This window comes from Buceros rhinoceros, unplaced genomic scaffold, assembly GCF_000710305.1.
Source record: "Buceros rhinoceros silvestris isolate BGI_N320 unplaced genomic scaffold, ASM71030v1 scaffold5871, whole genome shotgun sequence".
In the NCBI taxonomy this organism is placed as follows: Eukaryota; Metazoa; Chordata; class Aves; order Bucerotiformes; family Bucerotidae; genus Buceros; species Buceros rhinoceros.
In genome coordinates this window covers 108,867-117,314 of record NW_010392446.1, presented here as the reverse complement: position 1 = coordinate 117,314, position 8,448 = coordinate 108,867, and the positions used below count along the sequence as shown (strand labels likewise).

At 43.3% G+C, this 8,448-nt stretch overlaps 1 protein-coding gene across 1 annotated transcript in view; it reads right to left on the bottom strand.

The window, feature by feature from the left end:
- The window catches only part of LOC104500768 (collagen alpha-1(XXII) chain-like), a gene marked incomplete at its 5' end in the record, with an annotated part of 88,427 nt that overhangs the window by 2,839 nt on the left and 77,140 nt on the right, over window positions 1-8,448 (bottom strand). The gene's annotated exons all lie outside the window — the stretch shown is intronic.

The following is an 8,448-nucleotide window of genomic DNA, read 5'->3' as shown; positions in this document are numbered from 1 at the left end:
CTGCTGAAAGAGCGTTGAAGTGGCTCAGCAGCTGATGCATATATTTGTAAGTTGCCTGGATATACGTACGGATCACCTATGTGTTTAGATAAATTCAGGCAAAAATCTGCCATATTCAGTCTTCTTTGTGGTAATTTTCCTGCAGGAGTAGTCCAGCAGGCTTAGAGGGATATACGCCTCGGGCGAGGTTCCAATGTCAGGCAGTGTGCTGAAATCCGGCCTTATTTATTTACAGGTATATTTGGCACTTTAAGGTTACTAAATGACAGTATCTGGAAAGTATCTGTACTGTATATGCAAATTAAAGTCATGAGATACTTTCATAATCCCCTTGCTTGCTAATGAACCTCCTGAAGTACTCTGTCTGAAATCTGCAATGCAGCCAGTCGTAAAAACCAGATCTGCTGTATTTGAACGGTTCCCTGATGAGACAGAAACCCCATCAAATAGCACATGTAATTTTTTAAGGAAAAATTTGCTCTGAGAGGTCAATATAACTTGAAGGAACTGCTGTTCCATGGCAAAGTGCGTGGAATAAGTAGGAGAACTATTTGTGTCTTTTCTATGCAAAGTAAAGGAATATGGTTAATTAACTCCTCTTGGTTTGTTTTTTTTTTTTTTTTTCCCAAATGAAGTAGCGGCCCCTTGGTAGCGCTAAATTTTAACTTTTTTTTTGTTTTTTATTCAAAGTAAAAGAAAATGGTTTATTAACTCCTTTTTGTTTTTTTTTTTTTTTTTTTTTTCCCCAAATGAAGTAGCAGCTCCTTGGTACAGCTGAACAAATTAATCATAGCATCAGTCAATGAGCTGATGCACAGTGTTCAGAGCCATTCATGCTGGACAGGAACTGACAAGGTTTCAAGCCCAACCTCCCACTCACAGCACTGTCAACACTGAATTCAGACCAAGTTGTTTAGGGTTTATCCAATTTGGTGTGGAAAACCTCCAACAATAAGGTTACTCCTTTTCTTAGATATAAATAGCAAATACCAATAGCAAGCAAGGAAGAGAGAAAGGCTTTTTTTTTTTTTTTTTTTTTTTTTTTTTTTTTTTTTTTTTAATTAACTAAAGCAGTGTGATTTTGTTCTTTTGACTTTCCACTGATCTCAAGCAGCTGCCCACCATGATGTGAATCCCTCACTGCCAAAAGGCTGCATGGGCATTTGCAGAAACCACTGTTGATGCTCTCCAACTTGGTGACCACACATGTCAGAGACAGCTGGTCAGCCTGAACTGCCACCCATTGACCAGGCTCACCAGGAAGGGACAAAGGACTTCAGGGATGCACCTTCCTCAGGGAATCCAGCAAGGCCCAGAACCACAAGATGCTCGCTAAAGACATTTTCTTCACCTATTTCTACTGTTATCACCTTTTTCCTGAGGCATAAACCAAAGCACCGCATACCACATACCAGATAGCCTGGCACAGAGCTGAGCCTTTGCTGGAAATAAAGCTGCAGAGTTTTGCCTGCTTGCAGTAGGAATTTCTAATATCCACCAGATTAAGCAGTTCTTTCTTCCCCACGGAGAAAACCACACAGAAGCAACCTAGACTCTGTGTACAGGTTTACTGTCTCCTGGGGAACCAGCACCGAACCAACCCCACCAGGCTACAGAGTAGAAAGGGTTCCTGCTTCTGCTCCTCCCACTGACTCCCTATTAACCCTGGCTAGCTGCTCACTGAGCAGAAAAGCCTGCCAGGCTGAGGGTAGGTTTTGCAAATGTTTGAACCTTAACAAAAGCACAAGAAGAGCTGTCAAAATGCTCATGTTCACGAAGTTAACTGCATAACCTCCAGGAGCGAGCAGCAGAGGAGAGCAGGAAAGCATCGCTGCTGCTGTGCTTGCGTAGTGCCAAAAGAGCTGTGACAGGCAGGGGTGGGAAAGCAACCAACAGCTTGTGTCCTTAATGCACAGGCAGTTGCCAAAACCCCCACTGAGGATGCAGCTAACTGGAACAGAGTCCTGTTGCCAGAGCGATTTACTTCACTCACGAGTCCTTTGTTTGTTCATTCTGTTTTAGAACTACCCAACTTCATGGACTGCACTGCAGAACAATCACCCTTCTCTTTTCACTTGTCCACCAGGTATTTGAACCAGGTAAGATCCCAAGCATTGTGTTAAACCCGGGGGAGTGCTGGTGTCCCCAGAAGCTGGCTGTTCCCTCCCCTCAGCCCCGCCAGTGAGGTCAGCTGGGTGAGCTAAGGAGCTCACCTCTCCCACCAGCACTTGTGGATTGCGGCCAGCGCATCTATCCTGGAAACCACATTCTAAAGCCAGGGAAAGTTGCAATTAGAGAATGACAAAACTGGTCGAAGAAGAAATCGCAGGGGTCTGAAACAACATTGTTCAAGAGGGGTTCTTGCTGGGGAGGTTACAGCTTCAGCAATTAAACTCAGAAGGAAGGCAGCAGATTTTCCCGAGTACTTTCCCCGCTCCAGGCTCATGACTGTGCGGTCTTTTTCTTACCCACTGGAAAGCCAACCGCCTATGTTTAGATTCATCCTCTGAGCTGCACAGCCAGTGCCTTTAATTAAACATTTCCAACAAAGTTAGAAGGAGAACACACACTTTGATTAGCTTACCATTAACAAAATATTTATCAGAAGAACCTCCATTTGGCAAGCTGCCATCTGACCTGAAGCAAGCAGAGAACTTTTCTGGCAGTACAGCTGTGGAATGCCGTCACATGGAAGAAGATAACACCAAGCAAGAGAGGGCAGGCAGGTACTGCAAGTACTGCAGTCATACAGACTGTCAACATACAGAGGTTACGCAGCGCACAGGTACTTACGTATTTCTACAAATGCCATTTTGCACTTTTCGGTATTTATTCTATGATTATTTACTTGAATCACAGCAGTGCCTCATTTGTTCCCTGGTTGTGTCACTCTGCTGGACACTGTATGAAAAATTATTAAATGACAGTCACTGCGCTCCATAGCTCAGCTTAAAATTGCAAGCAATGTGTAAATATAATAACGGACTAGCAGCGGCAGAGAGCACAGGCCAGTGAAATAGCTGCCAAGCAGGCACTGGGCTGAAAGGATCCAGGCATCTCCATGGGAAAACGGGTAGGCTTCGGCAGCTGGCATCAAGCCCTGGGGAAGAAAAGCCCATCACATTCCTTGCACCAAGGCCAAACCCGGTTGTGCCACCGAGAGGGATAAAAATAATACTCTATACACACAGGCTGGCTGCCTTCCCAGGTTCGACACAACGGGATTCTGGGGGTGACATGTAAACCACACCTATCTGTGCCATGCGGTTCTGCTGCCACCCATCCACTTTGCGGACATCTGAACTTTGAAGGCTGAGCCTGTGCTTTCTGGAGTAGTTTTATCCTGTAAGGGGGGTGACCTACTGCCTCCTCTGTCAGTAGTTTTGTGGACAAATCTCCAACTTGTAGGTAGCTGTACCTGTGAGGAAGTGTGTTAAAAAATACGGCAGCTTGGCTTAGAAAGTTCCTAAAATACTGGATACTCCGAGGATGAAGCACTAGACAAATGACTCTGAAGACTCCGTCTTTCATTCTTCAAAGAACTGATATAAATTTTGCAAGCAAATTAGGAAGATTGTTCTGAGCCATACTAAACCAAGAAGTTTAAGCAGGACTCAGTGAAAAGGATAGCTTTTGAATTTGCCTGTATTGACTTTTTAATGGAAGTGTTTAGAGCCACACAACAGATACAGAGCAAGACCTGAGCACTGCTTCTGTCCTGCCGGGGAGAGGTGTCCCAAAGCAGGGCTTACGTGGGCACATGGTTTGTCCAGACCCAACGGGCAGAAGGACATGCCAAATCATGAAGAAATTCAGAGCACAGGCAAAGCTCAGCTGCTACAGACAGAGCACTGGGGTGACAAAGAATAATGGTACTTCCCTTGGCTTCCAGCATATCGTCCTTTTAAAATAGAAGGGTGAGCCGGAGGAGTTTAGACATGCTCAGGGAGACTCCTTTATTAGTTCGTGTACACCAGCAGGATTATTCCATTTCTATGTTTGAGCAAGGATACCTTCTCGGTACACCAACACCACACAGATTTAACAGATTATGCCAGCTCTACGTCAGTGATCCCTCCACGGTCACAAAGTTGGCTTTAAGAAAAAAAAAAACCTTCCACTACATGCTCACCATATGCATGTTGCTAGATGATAGGTTTCCTCAGAGTGGGAACAACTAATACAGGCATTTTGCCATATTTTTGCCATAGCAGAATTTCTCTGAAAGAAAAGAGACCTAAAATAGAGAAGGGAGCGCTCTGCAGGTGTGTGGAAAGATACAGAGACAGAACAATGCAGTAGTACCTGATCCTAGAGCGACATCAGAAGCACGTGAAGGAATAAACCCTCAGTGATGGTTTTAAGTAATTTACTCGAGTTTAACCGCTTTTCTTCCCTCCACTTGCAGCTCCTCAAGCAGCTGCCAAGTTTACAAATATTTCTTCCAACTCAAGAACAGCTGCAGCCTATAATCACATATTTTATTTCCAACTCTGGGTTGTGGCCCATGTTAATGGAAATGAGAGCAAAGCAAACAAAAATATAATGGGGGAAAAAAAAAACAGTCCAAAACACATGGTTAGATTCTCATTTGCCTGTCAAATTCAAAGAAATTGCTGGACTTTTCCTTCAGCTTACAGAGCAGATGACAGAAGATAGATTATTCTAAGCTCAATTCTAGATATTTTATTTATTTTCTCTTCCAAACTGGTCTGCATCTAACACAAAAGTGCCACTTCTCTAATCCTAAAATGTAATAAACATTTCCAACCCTGTCACAAAATGACAATAAAGGTGTCACTGGGAGACCTTCAAGAGTCTGCCAGGCAGAACCCCATGAATCACACACTCAGCGTATTGACAGCTGCGCGAGCTGGGGGATCTATACCCAAGGTAGGAGACAAAACAGCAACAGCTGAAGAGAAACAGCACAAAATGGGCAAGACAAAATGTGAGCAGAAGCCAAACTGAAGTGTCACCACTTCACAATTAACACACCCCTCTCTCCTTTGTTAATTAACTTCACAGCATTCCTGTGAAATGGGAAGGAAGTTATAGCAACTGTAATACTCCTTTCACCTCATGAGGTTGATGAGTGAGAGGTACAACTAAGCAGAAGACACATGGAAGGTCACAGAGTCTGGGACAAAGATAGGAACTCACTCTAGATTTCCCACGTCCTAGGTCAGTGTCCTGACCATAACTCCATTCTTGCTCTCTCCTGTATTTGGCCTCTATTTAACTGGCCGTGGGTAACTGGCCTACTGCTGGTCCACGGTTCCACAGTATAATGTTTTCACTCTTTGATGAAAAAAGTGAAGAAGCAGGACAGAAGAGATGCTGTGAGTGTGGTCTTCAGGTTCAAATGTCTGAGAACACTTCCAAGAGACCACATGGTCTGGAAGGATCTTTTCCCAATTTTTCTGTTCAGCAGCTACCAGCTTGGGGACACTGAAATGAAGGTTTTTACAACTTTGCCTCCAGCAGCCAGACAAAATAAATATATCCTTGAAAAATTTCTGTAAATTTTGGGTTTGTCTTTTTTTAAAGTGGCAAAGAAAAGACAAAGGTTTCAGTAAAAGCCCGGGGTGATCTGCAGATCGGCTGAGAGCCAGAGCTGCAGTGGATACGTGTTGCCCAGCTCCACTTTCAGAAGCTGCTGACCAGACAGGCAGCACAAACGACTGCCATTCTCCAATGCACAGACGAAGGACTCTATTAGCTTAATGAGGCTAAAACCCTATTAACATCTTGGCAAATTTGACACCAAAACTGTCATTATCTTCTGCTTCCATAAGAAATAAGACATTCATCTCAACTTGGAGTTTACTTTAGTTCATTCTAAGAAATTCAGAAGATCTCTGTTGGGTCTCTGTATTATGTTGATTTAATAAACAGAGTGGTCATACGGACATGATACACAGGGGTCAGTAGAAGTTAGAGGTTTGGCTGGCCTATCAGGAAGCCCAACCCAGTCTGTGGACAGCTGGTTGTAGGATAGTTACATGATATTTATGTGATGTTATGTTTATATGATAGTTACATAATATATGATAGTTATACACTATTTTTTGTACTGCAAACATATGAAAGATTTTATTTAATACATTGCATAGAAGTCCCTTGTCCCCAAAAGGCACTTGCCCAGGAGCAGTTCAGGAAAATTTGTATTTCAAGGGTCTCTGAACCCTTGAGCCTTATCATGAACACCATGGGGTGAGACCAGAAGAGTCCTTCTGATCTTTTATCATATGAACCTAATCATTGTTCTTCTGGGGACAGCAGATGCATCATTTCTCAGGGATATTAACAGATATTCTTCTCTGAAGAAACCTAATACTACACCTTTACATCAAAACCAGTAAAACTACAGTTGTGTAGCAGTGAATTTGACACATGCTCACCCATAAAATTGGAATTACAGGAGAGAAGATGCATCAGAGCTTACTGTTGTGGTAAACAGCTATACCCTAATTCTAGTCACTGTAGAGTTCTGAATAGCCCGGGAACACCCAAAAGACGTCAAATCTGTCACTGGCGCCCGAGATCCTGTTCATTAGTTTCCTGTTAGCTGCATCTCCACCACAACATCCCTTCACTCACCACATAAGTAATTGCTGAAACACTGGGGTGGTCAGACTACTGACAGCTATTGACCTGCTGGTTCATCTGTAATCAAGACTGACCCAACTGAAGTACTTACTTGAAGGAAGCATCTACCTCTGCAACAGAGAGAACAGAGGAGAGTGCAAGAGGGAGCTGTTGTGTTTGAAATACTTTTGTTCAACAACTAGAAAAGTTTCTCAATTGCTGAAATGTTCAAATTAAGAGACAGTCTTTGCAGACCTGTTTGTGATTGAACATACTGAATAGAAGGTAGAAGACAACTGGAATCAGTTAGTACCACAATCCCACTACACAGAGGAATAACATGAGAAATAAACTGGACTACAGCGGGTTGCTTTCCCAGAAGCAGGACCCATAGTTCTTGAAATTCCAGTTTTTCTTGTTTGCATGGTTGGGGCAAGAGGGTCCTCAATTAAAGATACATTTGTAGGATACTTTGAAATGTGAGAAAACGTAACAGCTCTGCTCTGAAAACTTCTTTGTCTCAAAGTACAAGTGATGCTGCTTCCTGGCATCTGTCACTGCTCAGGACTAGACAAAGAGCTTGCCAAGTGCTAGAGGGGAAGTGTTCACTGAAGTAGAAAACTAACCAAGTCATGTATATGATACTGATTAATTTATGTCCTTACATCTATAAACAGCACACAGAAAATAGTTCTGGTCTTGTGGATGATTTGTCATGTACTGGTTCATATTCTACCTTGCAAGAAACATTAATTCCTTTTGCTCTGCTTCTGGGAAGTTCCTGATGCTTCAGATCTCCATACACCCCTAAAAATTTCAGCTCTAAGAGCACATTAGGGCAGAGGAGTACTGTGTCAGAGCACTCCCAACTCCAGTGATGATCTGCTCTGAAACATCTGCTGCTACTTGTATTCCACATTCATCCCTCAGCGTTTATTCTCGCACCTCACTGAAATACGTAGAAAGCTTTTCCTCAAGATTAACCACATCATCTAGTCCTTGATTTCTCCCCTCCTTGCAGGGCCCACTCATTTCAATCTCTCCCTGCTTCTAAATCTGCAAAATCACTGATCATTCTTCCCTGCGATGAGACATGACTCTCTTTAAACCTCATGCTCAAACTGGAGACTGCGTCCTGCCTCAAGTCTTATCTCCACCTACTTACAACTTGCAGTGATACATCTCTGTTGACTACCAAACACACCTAAGGCTGCTCAGTACAGTGTTTGCCAAAATTATAAATCTTTTTGGTTCAAGCAAGCATATTTGTTTATAAAGTGACGTTGCTCCCTAGGTCTTCTTCGTCTCAGAGTGCACTGCAAAGGTCACGATCATTTTCCCCATTTTGCTTGAACACTGAAGTACGAGAAAGGGAAAAGCTAAGGCTGAGATCTGCTATGGAGTCAAAGATATAGAGCCAGAAACACAAACTGAGTCCCCAGAGATCCAAACCCACTCCCAACACCAACTGCATCAGAATCTCTTGAAATGACAACCACTAACGATCCATGCGCCGTTTTACCAGGAAAATGAACATTCGCCATGAAAAAATCCTCATTTTTCTCATCTGGAACTTGCTACTCTGTTCATGTCCATTACCCAGCAGCATGTGAGACACAAACGACCATCTTTCTATCAAAGCCAGAGACGACAGGCCTTGTGGACTTTGGGAGACATAAAACCTATGGATAGTGCTTAAGAAAAAGGGTGAAAGACCCAAAAGGCGTAATTAAAGATGGCCCAGGGTTGTACTTGGGCAAGTAAACAACGACATGAAACACAGCTGTTCCCATGGCCTCTCATGGCCACACCTGCACCTTCAGAGAGCCCGTGAACAAGGCACCTGCACCTTCTCAG